The 20,464-nt window shown below is 46.0% G+C and overlaps 1 non-coding gene and 1 pseudogene across 1 annotated transcript; both read right to left on the bottom strand.

Moving 5' to 3' along the window:
• Positions 1-281: 281 nt before the first annotated feature.
• Positions 282-1,219, bottom strand: LOC119924119 (annotated as a pseudogene).
• A 10,947-nt stretch (positions 1,220-12,166) lies between these two features.
• On the bottom strand, positions 12,167-12,303 carry LOC119924158. Its single transcript, XR_005449054.1, has one exon. It is a non-coding gene; the product is annotated as a small nucleolar RNA SNORA7 (small nucleolar RNA).
• Positions 12,304-20,464: the final 8,161 nt, after the last annotated feature.

Here is a 20,464-nt window from a genome sequence, read left to right as displayed (position 1 = left end):
CTGAACTAAGCATTTGGGAAAATACAATACAACGGAGTTGGTAGACACAATCCCTAGCCTTAACAATCTTATAGGCAAGAGGGACTTTTCTGTGTATTCCTGTCCAATTTTGGGGTCTTCAAGGAATCACCACAATCTATCTTGTTATGCATATGAGCACAAGTACTGACCAAAGACAGTCCACATAGACAGTCATTCACACAGCCAACTCCATTAGAGACGACCCACTAGGGCTTTTAAAAAGAGGGATGCGGTATGGCAAAGCTGAGTAGGGGACTGTCTCAGATCATTTTCGATCTGCAGACAAGTTTTCTCACTGCTCCCTTCACGGTTCGGTTCCTCAGGCTGTAGATGAGGGGGTTCACGGTAGGAGGCACCACGGTGTAGAAGAGGGACCCTACCAGGGTGGATGGGGGCTTGGCGATGGAGGTGGAATATTCTACCAGGGATGGGGAGACGAATAAAGACATGACGGCGAGATGGGCCAGGCAGGTGGAGTAAGCTTTGACCCGGGCTGCTGTGGACTGCATCCTCAGCACAGCCAAGAAGATGTGCGTGTAAGATAGAGTAATGGAGGTAAAGCAGAATGACTCTACAAGCATGCTGAAAGCAATGACTCCCAGCTGACTGTGGAAACCCCTGGAGCAGAAGAGTCTCAGGAGCGGAAGTATGTCGCAGAAGAATTGATTAATCACTTTGGATGTACAGAAGGGTGTGGAGAAGGACGCAGCCATGTGCAGGAGTCCATTGAGAACTCCGCTGAGCCAGGAGGCAGCCTCCATCTTCCCACAAGCCCTTAGATGCATGATAACGTCATAGCTCAGGGGTCAGCAAATGGCCACGTAGCAGTTGTGAGACATTGCAATGAGCAAGGCCATTTCAGAACTGACAGCAAATCAGAAGATAAACACCTGGAGGACGCAGCCAGGAAAGCGAGGGATCTGTTATTGGACAAGGTGTTGAAGATGGACTTGGGGACAAAGGTGGAGATGAGGCAGAGGTCGAGGACGGACAGGTTCTTGAAAAAGAAGTACATGGGGGTGTGGAGGCGCCGGTCAAGGGTGGTGACAGCGACAATGAGGCGATTCCCCGACAGGGCTGCCAGGTACAGTAGGAGGAACAGAGTGGCATGAAACAGCTGCGGCTCCCAGACCTCTGAGATTCCCAGGAGATTGAGATGGAGATAGAATCTCCATCCTAATCCTCCCAGACCTCCCATACCTCTGCGACAGAGTGGACTACACCCTTCTCCAGGAAACGTTATCCAATCCTGGCTTCACCGATTCTGTCTTCTCTTGGTTCTCCTCATCTCTCTGGTCATTCATTCTCAGTCTCCTTCATGGGCTCCTCCTCTGCCTCCCACCCCCTAACTGTGGGGATCCCTCATGGTTCAGTTCTGGGCCCCCTTCTATTTCATCCACACCCACTTCCTTGGAGCACTCATTCACTCCCATGGCTTCAGCTACCACCTCTATGTGGATGATAAACAAATCTACATTTCCGGTCCTGAACTCTCTCCCTCTCTGCAGTCTCACATTTCATCTTGCCTTCAAAACATCTTTACTTGGATGTCCTCCCATCACCTCAGGTTTAACATGTCCAAAACTGAATTCCTTATTTTCCCACCCACGCATTGTCCTCCCCCTGACTTTCCCATCCCTGTAGAGAGCACCACAATCCTTTCTATCTCACTATCTCATAACCGTGGCTTTGTCCTTGACTCCTCTCTCTCATTCAAACCACATATTCAATCCATCACTAAATCCTGTTGGTCCCACTTTCACGACGTTGCTAAATCCAATCAATCAATCAATCAATCGTATTTATTGAGCGCTTACTATGTGCAGAGCACTGTACTAAGCGCTTGGGAAGTACAAATTGGCAACACATAGGGACAGTCCCTACCCAACAGTGGGCTCACAGTCTAAAAATCCACCCTTTCCTAGCCACCCAAACATCTACCACCATAATACAATCGCTTATCCTCTCTCGCCTGGATTACTGAATCAGCCTCCTTGCTGACCTCCCAGCCTCCTGTCTCCCCCTACCCCAGTCCATATTTCACTCTGCTGCTGGATCATTTTTCTACAAAAAAGTTCAGGACATGTCACCCTCAGAGTGGGTTAAGGAGGTTGCCCATCCACCTCCACATGAAATAAAAACCCTTCACCATTGGATTTAAAGCATTCCATCACTCCTCCTACCTCCCTCTGCTTCTCCAAATACAATCCAGGCCACACATTTCGCTCCTCTAATGTTATCTTTCTCACTGGGCCTCGATCTCACATGTCTCTCCCCTGACCCTTCACCCAAGTCCTGCCTCTGACCTGGAGTGCCCTTCTTCCTCACATCCAACAGACAGTTACTCTCCCCAAACTTCAAAGCCTTACTGAAGGCACATCTCCTCCAGGAGGCCGTCCCTAACTAAACCCTTTTTTTCTTCTCCCACTCTCGTCTGCATTGCCTTAACTTTCTCCCTTTGTTCTTCCCCACTTCCAGCCCTACAGCACTCATGTACATACCTGTAATTTATTTATGTATATGAACTTCTTTCTCACCCACTCTAGAGACTGTAAGATCCTTGTGGACAGGGAATGCGTCTTTTTATTGTTCTATTGTGCTTTTGCAAGCGTTTAGTTCAGTGCTCTGCACACAGTATGCACTCAAAGAATACTATTGCATGAATGAAAATTATTATCATTATTATTATTGTTATTATTATTTAATTTGTTAAGTGCTTACTATGTGCCAAGTTCTGCGGCAGTGTAGAAAAGCAGTGTGGTCTAGTGGGAAGAGCACGGGCCTGGGAGTCAGAGGAACAGGATTCTCATCCTGGCTCTGCCACAAGATAATCAGGTCAGACATAGTCCCTGTCCTACATGAGGTTCACAGTTTAAGTGTAGGAGGGAGAACAGTTATTGAATTCCCATTGTACATATGAGGAAACCAAAACCAAGAGAAGTGAAGTGACATGCCCAAGGTCACACAGCCGGAAATCGGGATTAGAACCCAAGTCCTCTGGCTCCCGGATACATGTCATTTCCACCAGGCCACACTGCTTCTCATGGATACCGAGAGTTATTACAATAGATTATGGACAATAGATAACCCGATTAACTTGTAAATCCCCCAGTGCTCAGCACAGTGCTTGGAACATAGTAAGCACCTAAAAAATACCATCCCCTCTCAGGGTCGCACCTGGAGAGTTTCCAGTACTCTATCTGTCTTGACTATGGGAGGGAGAGTCAAGCAGAAGCATATCCATTTCATTCCTTGCTTGGACAGTGTCTAGCAATTGGACGGCAATCTACTACAAGTCAAAACTCCCCTATGCTGGGCAGCAGCACTATGGGATAGAGTCCAAGACAGAGACTCGAGTTTACTGCACAGAAGGAGGCAATGGTAAACCACTTACGTATTTTTACAAAGAAAACTCTATAAATACACTACCAGAGTGATTGCGGATGGAGGTGGGGCGTTCTGGGAGAGACGTGTCCATGACGTCGCTATGGGTCGGAGATGAGTCGATGGCATAAGATAAGACAACAAATACCATCATTCTCATTATTAACACTAAGAACAAGTCCACCGATTAATGGTATTTATTGGGCATTTATAGTGTGTGGATCACTGTACTGAGCGTTTGGGAAAGTATGATACATCAGAGTTAGATAGACATGCTCCCTGTGTACAAGGAGTTTGCAGTCTATAGGGAGAATATACTCAAATGATCATGTGAATATAAGTATGAAAAGATCTTGGAACATGGATTCCTGAGACCCCTTCACCACTCCAAGAAAAAGGTCCTTAGTCAAATACAGCTGTATGTGATCCAGCTTTATGAATTTTTTATGATATTTGTTAATGAAGATGATAATTGTATTTGTTAAGCACTTACTATTTGTCAAGTACTGTCCTAAGCGCTGGGGTGGATACAAGCTAATCAGGTTGGACACAGTCCCTGTCTCACAGGGGGCTTACAGTCTTAATCCCCATTTTATAGATCAGGTAACATGTCTAGAAGAGTTAAGTGACTTGCCTAAGGTCACACAGCAGACATTTGGTGGAGCTGGGATTAGAACCCGGATCCTTCTGCCTCCCAGGCCTGTGCTCCTTCCACTAGGCCAAGCACTTTCTAAATGTTAAGCACTATTCTATGGGCTGGAGTAGAAACAAGTCAATCAAGCTGGACATAGTCCCTGTCTCACATGAGGCTCACAGTCTACGCGAGCTACTCCACCACTTGTCTACTGCGTGACTTTGGGCATATTACTTCACTTCACTGTGCCTCAGTTACCTCATCTGTAAAGTGGGATTAAGGCCGTGAGCCCCATGTAGGACATGGACCGTGTCCAACTTAATTACCTGGTATCTACCCCATTGCTTAATACAGTGTCTGGCACACAGTAAACACTAAAAAGACAAGACGTGACAAAAGCAATGAACAAAAAACGACTCAGATTAAGACAGGAAAGGATCTTATGGCATTAAGTGGTCTACAACACCCACGGTGGCTGGTCCAGCTATTGGGCAGCTACAGTGAGGTCTGGACCTTCAAAGGAATCTGGGTAAAAGAACTGACATTCCCTGCCCATGCCTAATCCTACCCCATCCTCTCCCTAAAACCAACAGCCTGCCTAGCATCCTTACCCCAGGGTATCGTTTTGCTGAGCTGGAATTTTGATGGAAGCAGGAGTAGAAATGGTGAACCCAAGTCGGCCACTTCACCAGTGTCCCTTAACAATGCACCTTCCCCACAGTGGGCCTCGGTTTTTTCCATCTGTAGAATGAGCACGACAACTGCAGACCCGAGACGGGACATTAAGGTCCCACCGCAATGGTGGAGTGGAAGGAAGTCAGGAATCCGCTCTCCCGATCATAAGGAGAAGCGGGACTGAGACCAAGGATTCTTTCCCGGTTTTTGTATCTCAGTAGTGAGGCCAGACTGGGGTTGGGGGTGAATCTTTAGGGTAGGTTAACTAGGGCCCTGGGGAAAGAGGCAAAAAAGCAATTCTCTGATTAGACCCAATAGACAATGCAGGAGAAAACGTCTCTCTGGGCCGGAGGTTTTGGGAGGTGGGGGGATGGAGATGAGAGAGGTGGTGCTAACTTGTTGGCATTTTCTTTGGTTTCCAGGGATCCAGGAGGAGAGAGGCTCAATTAGACAGGGCAGGGAATCAAATCATAAAATTGCATTGCCTGAAGCAGCTTCAAGGGGTTATTCCTTCCATCCCTCTCTGGTGACTTATTCTTGTGCTCAGGACAGAAAAGATAATGGCATTCAGGCCTCTGAACTCAACCATGTTAGGACTTTCTTTTTTCCTCGACTCCTCTCTTTCATTCAACCCACCTATTCAATCCATCACTAAATCCTGTCAGTCCTACCTTCACACCATCGCTAAAATCCACCCTTTCCTCTCCACCCAAATGGTACCAGTTTAAAAAAACCACTCATCGTATCCTGCCTGGGTTGCTGCATCAACCTCCTTGCTGACCTCCCAGCCTCCTTCCTCACTCCACTCCAGTTCATACTTTAACTCTGCTGCCGGGATCATTTTTCTACAAGAATGTGCAGTACATGTTTCTCCACTCATCAAGAATCTCTAGGGTTGCCCATCTACCTCTGCATCAAACAAAAACTCCTCACCATTGACTTTAAAACACTCTATCACCTTGCCCCCTCCTACCTCACCTTGATACACTTCTACTATTACCCAGCCCACACATTGCGCTCCTCTAATGCCAACTTTCTCATTATACCTCTATCTTGTCTATCTCACTGCTGAACCCTTGCCCATGTCCTACCTCCGGCCTGGAATGCCCTGCTTCCTCAAATCCAATTACTCTCCCCCCTTCAAAGCCTTATTGAAGGCACAACTCCTCCAGGAGGCCTTCCCTGATTAAACCCTCCTTTCCTCTTTTCCCACTTCCTTCTGTATCAACCCAAATTGCTCCCTTTTTTCTTCCCCTTCCATGCCCCACAACACTTGGTGCATATCTGAAATTTATTTGTTTGTATTAATGTCCATCTCCTCCAGCTCAAGACGGTAAACTCATTGTGGGTAGGGAATGAGTCTTTTTTGTTGCATTGTACTCTCCCAAGCATTTAGTACAGTGCTCTGAACACAGTAAGCAGTCAATAAATATGATTGAATCCATGAATATTCATTAAGTACTTACTGTGTGCCAAGCACTGAACTAAGCGTTGTGGTAGATTCAAGAAAAGCAGCTCCCACATGGGACTCACAGTCTCAGTAGGAAGTAGAACAAATTTTGAACACCCATTTGCAGATGAGCAAACCGAGGCCCAGGGAAGTGAAGTGACTTGCCTAAGGTCACACAGGAGGCATGTGATGGAAACAGAATTAGAACCCAGGTCTCTGATTCCCAGGGCAGTGTTCTTTCCACTAGGCCATGCTGCGCCTCTCACAGATCATCACCTCAGTTCTCTCCTCTATTGTTCAGGAAGGATGAAGCTCTCTTCTTACCCAGAACCCCTTATGTTCTTACCTCCAGTTCCATTCTGGCAAAAGTGGGCTTCTGGTTTATCTAGCCTGGGACTCCTTCCCCTTCATATACACGAGACCACCTCACTCCCCACCGTCAAAGCCTTATTAAAAGTGCATCTCCCCCAGATGAACCCTCTTTTCCCCGGCTCTTTCTCTCTTCTGCATCACCTAGACATATGGATCTGTGATGCACTCCCAACCCCACAGCACTTCTGTGCATATCTTTGAATTATATATTATAAATTATTTATTTATATTAATTTCTATCTCTCTAGATTGTAAGCTCAGTGTGGACAGGGAACATATCTACTATCTCTGTTGTGTTGTACTTTCCCAAGTATTTAGTACAGTGTTCGGCACACAGTAAGCGCTCAATAAATGCCATTGATAATGAGGTGCTGTTACGGAGGCTCTGGATGTGAAGGAAATGGAGGTGACAGTCAGAGTAATAAAAATAATAATTCTTTCATTCATTCACTCAATCGTATTTATTGAGAGCTTACTTTGTGCAGAGCATTGTACTAAGCACTTGGAAAGTACAATTCAACGACAAATAGAGACAATCCCTACCCACAACGGGCTCACAATCTAGAAGGGGGGAGAGAGCAATCATAATAGTGGTATTTCTTAAGCACTGCCATTGTACCAACCACTGTATTAAGCGCTGGGGTAGATACAATATGATCAGGTCCCATATTGGACTCACATTCTAAGTAGGAGGAAGAACAGGGATCGAATCCCCATTTGGCAGATGAGCTAACTGAGGCATAGAGAGGTTAAACAACTTGCCCAAGGTCACGCATCAGTCATATGGAGGAGCCAGGATTAGAACTCAGGTCCTTTGATTCCCAGGCCCTGGTTCTATCCATTAGACCACACTGCTCCTTAAGCATCATCAGCAACCAGGATGTAAAGGCGCTATTTCAGGCTCTGAGCAGTCACAGACATTCATTCATTCATTCATTCAATAATATTTAGTGAGCACTTACTGTGTGCAAAGCACTGTACTAAGCAATTGTGAAATACAAATGAAAATACCCTTCCTTCCTTCCAGGCCCTGGAGTCTAATTAAGTGGTTCCCTAACTTTAGATCTGGAGTTCATTGGGAGCATCTTGTTCAAAGGCTGGAGTCAACAAACATCGTCTCCTCTCAGCCACTTACATATCCTGGTTTAGCTGAGCCTGTCCCAGATTCCTGGAGGCTATCAGAGGAAATTATAGAAAACACTAGACAAACAGCCCTATCCTACCTCACCTCCCTTCTCTCCTTCTACAGCCCAGCCCTCATACTCTCCTCCCCTGAAGCTAACTTCCTCACTGTGCTTCGTTCTTGCCTGTCCCGCCATCGACCCTTGGCCTACATCCTACCTCTGGCCTGGAATGCCCTCCTTCCTCTCATCTGCCAAACTAGCACACTTCCCCCTTCAAAGCCCTACTGAAAACTCATCTCCTTCGGGAGGCCTTTCCAGACTGAGCCCCTCTATTCCTCTGCTTCTCCTCCCCTCCCCATAATCACAACTCCCTCCCTCTGCTCTACCTCACTTCCCACCCCAAAACACTTGTGTATATATGCACATAGTTATTATTCTATTTATTATATTAATATGTATACATTTCTAATTCTATTCATTTACATTGATGCTATTGATTCCTGTTTACTTGGGTTGTTTTGTTTGTTTTGTTGTCTGTCTCTCCTCTTCTAGACTGTGAGCCCATTGTTCCATAGGGACTGTCTCTATTTGTTGCTGAATTGTAATTTCCAAGCACTTAGTACAGTGCTCTGCACATAGTAAGTGCTCAATACATACGATTGAATGAATGAATGAATGCCAGCTAGAGCTGCTGGACCCTTCCACCCAACTGGTCTTGATTATTTCAAGTTTGAGTGGGTAAAGCATCTTTACATTGTGACCTGTTTGGCTTCTACAAAGTTCTAGGACTTGTAGGTGGGACTTCTAGAGGGAAGGTAGACCCTCATGTGTTAGGTTTCCTCAAAGATGATAAGGTCAGAGGAACAAAACAGACAGTAACTGTAAGTGGGATGAGCATGGGTAGCTGTAATAGTAGTAGTAGTAGTAGTAATAGCAGTAGTAGTAGTGGTGGTGGTGATAGTAGTAGTAGAAAGAGGAGGAGTAGGAGAAGGGGGAGGAGGAGGAGTATTTTGGTGTAGTGGATAGAGCACTGGCCTGGGAGTCAGAAGGTCATGGGTTCTAATCCCTGCTCCACAACTTGTCTATTGTATGATCCTGGGCAAGTCACTTCCCTTCTGTTTGTCTCAGTCACTTCATCTGTAAAATGGGGGTTGAGACTGTGAGCCCCACTTGGGACTGGGGCTGTGTCTAATCCAATTTGCTTGTAACCACCCCAGGACTTAGTACAGTGCCTGGCACAAAGGAAGCGCTTAACAAATTCCACAATTATTATTAGTAGAAGTAGTAGTAGAAGCAGAAGTAATGGTAATAGAAGTAGGGGTAGTAATAGCAGTAGTAACTGTAGCAGTAGTTGTCATAGTAGCAGCAGTAGTAATAGTAGTGCCTTTAATAATAGTAATAATGGCAGTAGTAAAAATAATAATAATAATAATGGTATTTGTTAAGCACTTATGTGCCAAGCGCTGTTCTAAGTGCTGGGTTAGAGACAAGGTAATCAGGTTTTCCCACGTGGGGCTCACAGTCTTAATCCCCATTTAACAAATGTGGTAACTGAGGCCCAGAGAAGTGAAGTGACTTGTCCAAAGTTACACAGATGACAAGTGGCAGAGACAGGATTAGAACCCATGACCTCTGACACCCAAGCCCGTGCTCTTTCAACTAAGCCACGCTGTTCCTCTACTACTCCTGTTAGTAATAGTAGTAATAGTAATAGCAGGAGTAATAGTACTAGTAATAGTAGTAGTGGTATTAGTAATAATAGCAGTAGTAATAGTAGTAGCCATGATAGCAGCAGTAAAAATAGTAGTCGTAATTGAAGTAATAGTAACAATAGTAGTAATAGTTGCAGCACTAGTAATAGTAGCAGTAGTCATGATAACCATGGTAATCAATCAATTGCATTTATTGAGCATTTTTGTACAGCATACTGTACTAAGTGCTTGGAAAAGGACAGTGCAACAGTAGTAGTCGTAATGGTGGTGATAGAAGTAGTAGCAGTAATAGTAATGCTAGTAGCAACGGTGATAATAATAATTGTAGTATTTGTTAAGAGCTTACTATGTGCCAAGCACTGTACAAAAAAAAAGATAATCAGGTTCCATATGGGGCTCACAGTCTAAGGAGGAAATATAACAGGTACTGAATCCTTATTTGTCAGACGAGGTAACTGAGGTACAGAGAAGTGAAGTGACTTGCCCAAAGTCACACAGCAGGCAAGTGGCAGAGTAGTATTACAGTGAAGTTCCTCTAATTCGCAGGCCAGTGCTCTTTTCATTGGGCTACGCTGCTTCCTGATGATTTATCCCTCTCCTTAGTCTCATAGTGCCCCCCCCCCGCCCCCTGCCTCTTTCACCCCCGAGCTGTAAGTTCCCTGAGGGCAGGAATCAGGTCTATCAACTCTGTTGTACTGTACTTTCCCAAACAGTTAATACAGTGCTCTGCACATAATAAGTGCTCAATGAATACCATTGATTGATTACTATGACTATCTTAGTAAGTGCTTAATAAATACCATAATAATGACAATTATAATAATAATTATCATGTTCTGAAAGGCAGAAAGAGAGAGATGAACAGAGGAAGAGGGAGAAAGAGAAAGGGAGAATTGAAGAGGTGAGAGAGCATTGTGGAGACAAATAGAGTGACAAGAGACGGGAGTGAAGTTAACGGGAAAGGAACAGGAAGGGGAGAAAGTGCCTATTGCCACTGCAGGGCCCACTGGGGCTAATCGGTTGTGTATTTTATGTTCTTTGGGACTTCCAGGAGACTATCTCTAAAGACATCTTGGTAATAAAGCATAATGATTCACCCTTTAAATTTTGAGTCCTTTACACCCTTGAAGAGCTAGCAAGTCAAATTTCGGGGGTCTCAGATACTTCACCTTCTCCTAGGGAACGATCAGGAAGCTGATCTGCCCATCAAGGTTTCCAAAGCATAATCAAACTGAGTCTCCCTGGGTGTGCCCCTCCCTGTCCCCATTTTATATATGGAGAAATGAAGGTGGAGAGAGGGGCGGTGATGGGGTCTGAACTCTACTACAGGTGAGCCTCTGGGGTGTTCATTTTGGAGCTGTGAGGTAGGGAGTAGTGGCCTAAGGGCTGGAGGAGTTGGGGGGGGTCGTTTGATGGAGGTCCTCAACTCTCATCCAAACAATGGTATTCATTGAGTGCTCACAATGTACAGAGAACTATTCTAAGCACTGGGATTTTATTAGGTTGAACACCGTCCCTGTCCCACATGGGGCTTCCAGTCTAAGTTGGAGATTGATTGATTGGTTGATTGATTGGCTGCATGAATGCAAGGAATCATAAGCAAGCAGAATCCCCTTACTACTGGCTTTAGGGAACTCAATAAACTTTTTCCTCTCCCCTTAAGCTCTTTCCTCTCCCACAATACCCCAGCTCACATATTCATTCTTCTCATGCCACCCTGCCTCACTCTTATCTTTCTCACCATCAATTCCTTGCTTTTACCCTCCCTGGAACACCCTCCATCTTCACCTCCGGCAGACAACCACTCTCGGAATCTTCAGGATCTTTCTAGAATCACATCTCCTTGAAGAGATCTTCCCAGAATGTTCTTTCATCTCCCCACCGTAATTCCTCCCCAATAACCATGGTTACTCTTACACACCGTAGTGCACTTATAAACACATCTGTATCCTCTCTGGCTTCCTCTTAGTTTTGATTATTTTAATGTCTATCTCCTACACTAGATTGTAAGCTCCTTGAAGGAAGGGATTAATGTCTTCAAACTCTATTGTAATCTCATAAGCATTTAGGACAGTGATCTGTACAGTGTATGTGCCTGATAAACATCATCCATTGACTGTTGTGGCTATGTCAGTTCCAGGCAATTCTGTGAGGTACCTTCTCCAAATTCTCCTCACAAGAGATGACACTGGGCATAGAGAAGAAGGGAAGGAGGGGGAGAGAGAGAGAGATGGAGAGAGAGAGGGTAGGCTCCTTGTGGACAGAGATTTCATCTACTAACTCTATTGAACTGAGATTAATTATGGTGTTTGTTAAACACTTACTATATACGAAGCACTGGACTAAGCTCTTGGGTAGATACAAATGAATCAGTTTGGACCCAGTCCCCATCCTAAGTAATACTTTCCTAAAAACTTAGTACAGTGCTCTGCACACAGTAGATGCTCAATAAACACCATTGACTGATTGATTGGGAGAGACAGAGAGAAAGAGAGAGATATTGTAGACAGTAAGCTCCTTGTGGGCAGAGATCTTATCCGTTGTAATTAATCACTCAATTAATTGTCTTGTCGTCCTATGCTATCGAGTTGTTTCTGACCCATAGCGATACCGCGGACTCATCTCTCAAAGAACACCCCTCTCTCCATCTGTAATCATTCTGGTAGTGTATCCGTAGAGTTTTCTTAGTAAAAATGTGGAAGTGGTTTACCATTGCCTCCTTCCGTGCAGTACACTAGAGTCTCCATCCCCAACTCTCTCCCATATTCCTGCTTCCCAGCACAGGTGAGTTTTGACTTGTAGCAGATTGCCTTCCACTCGCTAGCCACTGCCCAAGATAGGAATGGAATGGGTAGGCCTCTTCTTGACTCTCCCTCCCATAGCCGAGACTGGTAGAGTACTGGTAACACTCCAGTGCGACCCTGAGAGGGGTGGCAATTACTCTATTGCAATTAATTATGGCATTTCAAAAGCTCTTATTATATGCCAAGCACTGTACTAAGAGCTGGGATAGATACAAGACATCAGGTCTCACATGGGGCTCACCGTCTATGTAGGAGGGAGAACAAGAATTGAATCCCCGCTTTGCTGATGAGGGAACTCAGGCAACAGAGAAGTTAAGTGACTTGCCCAATGTCACACAGCAAGTATGTGGCAGAAACAGAATGAGATCCCAGGGTCTCTGACTCCTAGTCCTGTGCTCTCTCCACTAGATGACGCTGCTTCTCAAGCAAGGAGAACCCAAAATGCGGGGGGCCATGAAAGAGCATGGAGAGGATTTGGTGGGTTGTAAAGGAAGACTTTTTTAGTATACCAGGGATAAGGAATTCGAGTAGGCTACTACAGAGGAGATTCCACCCTTGGAGGTCTTTAAGGAAATGGCAGGCTCTGCTCCACTGAGGAAGTAGACATCTTCCTGCCCACAGAGAGGTTAGTTGCTGCTCTAAGGTTCTGCCATTTTGAATTAATTCTTTCCTCATTAGAACTCCTGGTTGGAATCTTCTCCCTTGAAGTGGCAGGAAAGAAATGGCCAATCACAAAGTAGTGACAGAATTCCTCCTCCTGGAGTTCTTGGAGGTCCAGGAGCTGCATCCGGTCCACGCTGCACTGTTCCTCCTGATCTACCTGGCAGTGCTGATGGGGAATCCCCCAATCATTGCCTTCACTGCCCTCGACCGGCACCTCCACACCCCCATGTACTTCTTCCTCAGGTACCTGTCTGACCTTGACCTCTGCTACGTCTTCAACTCCTGTACCGACTGCAACTCCATTTCCTTCCTGCAATGCATCTTGCAAGTGTTTTCTTACTGCTGTTTGCTTGTGCTGAGCTCTACATCCTCAAGGCGATCTCCCTCGAATGTCATGCGGCCATCTGTCTCCCCCTGCGCTATTATGTCCTCATGGATCGAGGGACCTTTGAGAAGATGGTAGTCACCTTCTGGCTAAGAAGGGTCCTTTCTGCCATGCTGCATACTTCCACCACCTTCTCGGTTCCCCTGGGAGGGACCAGTGTGATCGACCTGCGAGATAACACTTTTCACATCTTCTGTGAGATCACCCAGATCATCAGACTCTCCGATTTCCAACGGGAAGGTTTGGGAATTTGTAGCCATGATCCCTTCGGCAAGCCTGAGCTTGGTCTGTTTCTTGTCCATCGTTGTGTCCTAAGTTCACATCTTCTCAGCCGTGCTGAGGATGCTGTCCGCAAGGAGCCAATCCGAAGCCTCTCCACCTGCCCCATCTCATAGTCATCACTTCATTTATTTCCACCACCGGTGAGGAGGCCTATCTTAAGCCAGTGTCAGACTCCCCGTCGATGCTGGACCTGCTGGTGTCCATGTTCTACGCCATGGTGCCCCCCGTCCTGAACACCTTCATATACAGCCTGAGGTTCAAGGACACGAAGGCCGCCCTGAGGAGGGTCGCAGCGTGGAAACGATCCCCTAGGACAGAAAGCACCTCTTCGGAATTGGGAACACTATCTGACTCCTTGTGGTATCAAATGTGGCCCTCCAGCCAGGGAAGAATTATTTAAAATAATTATGTTATTGCTAAGCAATGACTATGCCAGTCACTGAGTCAGTCGTATTTATTGAGCGCTTACCATGGGCACAACACTGTACTATGCACTTGGGAGAGTACAATATAACGATATGAAAGACACATTCCCTGCCCACAGTGAACTTAGAGTCTACTATGTGCCAATCACTGTTGTAACAGCTGGGCTGGATACAAGGTTACCAGTTTGGACACAGTCTCTGGGGGATTCAAACCCGTTCTCCTTCCACTTAAATTGTGAGTTCCCTGTGAGACCTGATTACCTTGTATCTACCCCAATGCTTGGTACACAGTAAATCACAAATATCACAGTAATTCTTACTACTCCAGTGCTTAGTAAAGAACTTGGCACCTAGTAAGCACATAACAAATACCGCAATTATTACTATTACTAACTTTGTCCATTTTTATGGTGTATGTTACATGATTACTTTGTGCCTGTCACTATACTAAGCACTGGGGTAGTTACAAGATAATCAGGATGGACACAGTCCGTGTCCCTTGTGGTTAATCACAGTTTAAATCCCCATTTTACAGATGAGGGAATTGAGGCACCAAGAAGTGAAGTGACTTGCTTAAGGCAGAGCTGGGATTAGAACGCTGATATTCCTGATTACCAGGCCTGGGCTCTGCACTTTTCCAAAGTTCTTACTCTCTCATAAGCTTTTAATAGAATGCTATTCACACAGCAAGCACTCAATAAATACCATCGATTGATTGCTTGACTGTGGGCTGCTGAAGTCTCTCTCTCTCTCTGGCCCATCACCGCTGAGAGATCTGGGAGAGTCAGAAGCCTGCCCTCACCCAAGCACTGATCAGCACAGGCAGCTGATCTGGGGTCCTCTGTTGAATGTGGCAGGTGGACGTCCACCCCTACAGGGCCACCAGGGGAGATGGGAAGGCTCGGGGATACAGGATTCTGTAGATGAGGCCAGACCACTGCCCACCCTTTGCCATTTCTACAAAGCTCCCACACCTCTGAAGTGAGATTCCTGCCCTACTGCAGGCTGAGCAGCTCTCCGACGCTGGCAGGGAGGGAGAGAGTCCAGGGGTTCTGGGCAAGGGCCAGGGCAGCACTTAGACACCACCATGCCAACCCAGTAAGCCTTCATTCTCACGCTCAAATGGCACAACCAAAACTCTGTCATTGGCCAAGGGGCAGAGGAGGCAATGTCTTGCTCTGAGCCTGGAAAGCTCTCCGCAGCCCTTGTTCATTGTTGTATTTATTAAGCGCTTACTATGTGCTTAATAGTACGCTGTGCGCTGTGGGCACTTGGGAGAGCCCACCTGGCTGGTCCGTTCAATCAATCAATGGAATTTATTGAATGCTTACTATGTGCAGAGCATTGAACTAACCACTTAACCATGGTAGTCTCCCATCAGTCCAGTAATAATAATAATGGTACTTCTTAAACACTTACTATGTGCCAAGCACTGCTGTAAGTACTGGGGTAGATATAAGTTAAACAGGTTGCACAGAGTCCCTGTCCCGCATGGTAGTGAGACTCTTAATTCTCATTTTGCAGATGAGGTAACTGAGGCCCAGAAAAGCTAAGTGATCTGCTGTCCAAGGTCACGCAGCTGACATGTGGCATAGCTGGGAATAAAACCCAGGTCCTTCCGACTCCCAGGCCCATGCTCTATCCACTAAATCATGCTCCTTCTCTAATATCTTCTAGACTGTAAGCTTGCTATAGGCAGTGAATGTGTCTATCATCTGTGTTATATTGTACCCTCCCAAGTGAGAAGCGGTGTTGTCTAATGGATAGAGCATGGGCCTGGAAGTCAGAAGGACCTATCTTCTAATCCCGGCTCTGCCACTTGCTTGCTGTGTGACCTTGAGCAGGTCACTTCATTTCTCTGCGATTCAGTGCCCCATCTGTGAAATGGGGATTAAGACTGTGAGCCCTGTGGGACAGGGACGGTGTCCAACCGATTAACTTGTATCTACCCTTGGCGCTTAGTACAGTGCCTGGCACATTATAAGAGCTTAACACAAACCATTTTAAAACGCCCAGTTCTGGACACCATTTTATAGAGTGGATCTGGTTCTGTAAGCCATGTTCTGGACACAATGCCCTGGAGTTGCTCTAGTTCAGGGCACAATACTCTAGACTGCATCCAGTTCTGGAAGTCATGCCTCACATTGGCTCCGGTTCTGGGCACAATAATCTGAAGTGGATCCAGACCTGGACACAATGCCCTAGAGTGGCTCTAAATCCCGGTGGAGCCTGATTGGGCTGAGTGGGAAGCTGTCCTACAATAAGCATTGTTAACCTCTCCTCACTGTTTCTTTGTCTTATTCGGGTCCCTTTTTACTCCAGAACATTGAAAGGCCAGAAGCAATTCCTGCTGGATTTTGCTGAAACCGCTTGGGCATGCATGGGTGCCCCAGAGGCCTAGTTTGTCAGATTGTCTGGAAACGGTCATGATTCTTGTGCCTAACGAGGATCTTCGGCCCTGCTCTCAACCAGTCCTATTGGCAAAAGCGCCTATTTCTCTGTCCCTATCCAGGGCTGCTCTGAGTGGACAGGCTGGGGACAACAGTAAAACAGTTCAGTCCCAGGGAGAGCTTCTCCCAGGCTTAAAATCAAAGTTATTTCACAGTCTGCACACCTCAGCGAGATTTGGGAGTGATACACCCCGGACCAACAGACAAGCGAAGAATAAGAGAACGCGACCTGGACCGATAATCACCAGTCCTTTGGCAGTCAGTGAGTTCATTATGATATGTATGGTCTTCATCAAGGGTTCACACTAAAATAAGCACTCTGCCTAAAACTGGGAAAACCACAAGGTCTTCACTGAGCTCGCAGAGAGTCCTGTCTATGGCCCTGAGCCTTATTGAAAGGAAGGCTTCTCCAAGAGGCCTTCCCTTGAAGCACCTTGCCCCCTCATACCTCACCTCGCTGCTCTATCATAACCCACCCCACACACTGTGCTCCTCTATGCCAGCCTCTTCACTGTACCACCATCTTTTATATCTCGACCCCAAATTCTCACCCATGTCCTGTCTCTGGCCTGGAACACTCTCCTTCTTCATATCTGAGGGACGACTGCTCTTCCCATCTTCAAAGCCTTATTGAAGGCACATCTCCTCCAAGAGACCTTCCCTGACTAAGCCCTCATTTCCTCTTCTCCCACTTCCTTTTGTGCCCCACTACGAAAATGTCCATATCTGTAATTTATTTATTTTCATTCATGTGTATCCATTATGGTCAGGAAAATTGTGTTATTCTGTTCTATTGTACTCTGTAAAGCACTTAGTGCAGTGCTCTGCTTACAGTATCTGCTCAATAAATATGATTGACTGATTGATTAGACAAGGACTATGAAGGAGAATGAGGAAATTCTCTCCTGATGTCAATTGCTCTCCAGTCAGAAACTCAGGTTTTCTGTCATGGACCAATCAATTGATCTATCACTGGTATTTACTGAGAACTTACAGGGTGCAGTGCACTGTAATAAGTACTTGGGACAGTACAATATAATGAATTGGTAGACACATTCCCTACCCACAACAAGCTGACAGTCTAGAAGGGGAGACAGACAATAATAAATAAATTACAGTTATGTATATCAAGCTCTGGAGGGCTAAGGGGGGAGAATAAAGGGTTCAAATCCAAGTACAAAATCAGTCAATCAATGGGGTTTTTTATGGCTTTTGTTAAACATTTACTATGTGTCAGGCACTTTTCTAAGCGCTGAGGTAGATAGAGACAAGTCACAGAGAAGTTAAATGACTTGCTCAAGGTCACACAGCAAGCAATCGCCAGATCTGCGATTAGTACCCAGATTCCCTGACTCTCAGGCCCAGGATCGTTCTACTAGGCCAAGATGCTTCTATTGTTTGAATGCTTACTGTGTCTAGGGCGTTGTAGAGGTAACTGAGGTAACTTCTCCAAGAGGCCTTCCCTTAAAGCACCTTGCCCCCTCATACCTCACCTCGCTGCTCTATCATAACCCACCCCACACACTGTGCTCCTCTATGCCAGCCTCTTCACTGTACCACCATCTTTTATATCTCGACCCCAAATTCTCACCCATGTCCTGTCTCTGGCCTGGAACACTCTCCTTCTTCATATCTGAGGGACGACTGCTCTTCCCAGAAGTGAAGTGACTTGCCTGAGGTCACACAGCAGAAAAGTGGTGAAGCTTGGAATAGCACCCAGATCCTCTGACTCCCAGGACCATGCTCTTTCCACTAGGCCATGCTGCTTTTCCATGTGGGGAGGCAATGCAGTCCTGAACTCTCCTAAGCGCTTAGTACAGTGCTCTGCACAGAGTAAACACTCAATAAATACCATTGATTGTTTGAGTTCAGTCATCTTTATTGAGCACTTACTGTGTGAAAAGGTGTTCTCCTTCACTTGGGAATCTGATATAATTTTTTTTCCTGTTATCTCAGCTAGATTCTAAATCTTTCCTTGTCCCTGTAAATGGTCTCGGAAATCTGCAGGAAATATTCAGTGTCACCAAGGTGATGGAAGTCCTGCTTCTGGGATTCTTGGAGGTCCGGGAGCTGTAGCTGGTCCACGCTGCGCTGTTCGTCCTGGTCTACCTGGCAGCCCTGATGGGGAATCTCCTCATCGTCGTCGTCACTGCCCTCGACCGGCACATCCACACCCCCATGTACTTCTTCCTCAGGTACCTGTCCCTCGTCGACCCCTGCCTCATCTCCCTCACAATCCTCAAATCCATTCAGAACTCCTTGATGAACCGTAGATCCATTTCTTTTCTGGGCTGTGCCACCCAAATCTTCTCGGTGGTCCTGTTTGCCGGTTCAGAACTTTTCATCCTCCCCACGATGTACTACGACCACTTCGTATCGATCTGCAGTCCCCTGCGCTATGAGGTCATCACGAACCAAGGTTCTTCAGGATTATCAGGACAGACGGATTATCGTCTGTCCATTCCCTTGTAACACCTCCCCACAATCACCATCATTAATGGTATTTATAGTTCGCTTACTGTGTGCAGAGCACTATACTAAGAACCTTGGGAAAGTACAATACAACAGAGCTGATAGACACGTTCCCTGCCCATGACAAGTTTATAGTCAACAGGAGAAGCAACATGGCCTAGTGGACAGAGCACAAGCCCGGGAGTCAGAAGAACCTCGGTTCTAATCCGCATCCTCCACTTGTCTGCTGTGTGACCTTGGGCAAGTCATTTCACTTCTCTGGGCCTCAGTTCCCCTACCTGTAAAATGGAGATTCTGACTGTGAGCTCCGTGGGGGATAGGGATTGTGTCCAACCTGCGGAGCTTGCATCTACCCCAGTGCTTAGAACGGTGCTAGACACATAGTAAGCACTTAACAAATACCGTTATCATTATTCACGGTTGACCACTGGTGGATTATTTGTTGATTTATATTAATCATATAAAATTAATGTCTTTACATTAATGTCTTTATATTAATTTATATTAATATTTATATTAGAGAGGGAGCATAATGTAGTGGCAAGAGGACCCAAGGGAACCCAAATCAGAGGACTTGGGTTCAAATCCCGTCTCTGCCACTTGTCAGCTATGTGACTTTGGCCAAGTCACTTAACATCTCTGGGCCTCAGTTACCTCGTCTGTAAAATGGGGATTAGGACTGTGAGCCCCTCTTGGGACAACCTGATTACCTTGTATCTACCCCAGCACTTAGAACAGTCTTCGGCACATAGTAAGCACTTAAGAAATACCATTATTATTATTATGTCTGTCTCCTTCTTTAGACTTTAAGCTCGTTGTGAGCAGAGAATGTGTCACATTGGACTCTCCTAATCGCTTCGTATAGTGCTCTGCACACAGTAAGCACTCAATAACTACTACTGACCAACTGACTGATAGAGAGTAGGTGAGTTATGCTCATTAAATACCAGTGATGGCTGGATTATTTGACTGATTAACGTGGATTGGAAGTGAAGCCCGGGAAAGGGAAAGTTTGGAAGCAGTCCATCTCTCTAGGAATGCTCTCGGGTGTTAGCCAGACCCAGACTCTGCCCAGTGTGGGGGCTCACAGCGAAGGGGCTGGGCTCATTGAAACCAAGATGGCCTCTTTCCTAAGAACGAGGGGTAGCCGTTGGACCTTGGGGGGAGCTAGAGAGATGGCATGAGAGGCTGAAGGTGGGGATGTGGGACGGGGAGAGACCCTCTGGAAGCTCGGGAATGGATGAGTGTCAGAGTATGAGAAGGAGGGTATATAAGAGGGAGAGGGCATCAATCAATCAATCATATTTATTTTGTGCTCACTGTGTGCAGAGCACTGCACTGAGCGGTTGGGAGAGTACAAAACAACAATTTCACAGACATATTCCCTGCCTGCAACGAGCTTCCGTAATAAAAATATTAATAATGGTATTTGTTAAGCGCTTACCATGTGTCCTAAGCACTGGAATATTATTAAAAGCACAATATCATTTGGGCCTACATAGGGCTCACAGACTTAAAAAAATATGGCATTTGTTAAGCACTTATTATGTGCAAAGCACTGGTATAAGCGCTGGGGAGGATACAAGGTGGTCAGGTCGGCCCCCGTGGGGA

The sequence above is a fragment of the Tachyglossus aculeatus genome, unplaced genomic scaffold, assembly GCF_015852505.1.
Source record: "Tachyglossus aculeatus isolate mTacAcu1 unplaced genomic scaffold, mTacAcu1.pri scaffold_82_arrow_ctg1, whole genome shotgun sequence".
Taxonomy (NCBI): domain Eukaryota; kingdom Metazoa; phylum Chordata; class Mammalia; order Monotremata; family Tachyglossidae; genus Tachyglossus; species Tachyglossus aculeatus.
Note: the sequence above shows the minus strand (reverse complement) of the source record. Positions and strands in the feature narration are given on the sequence as shown.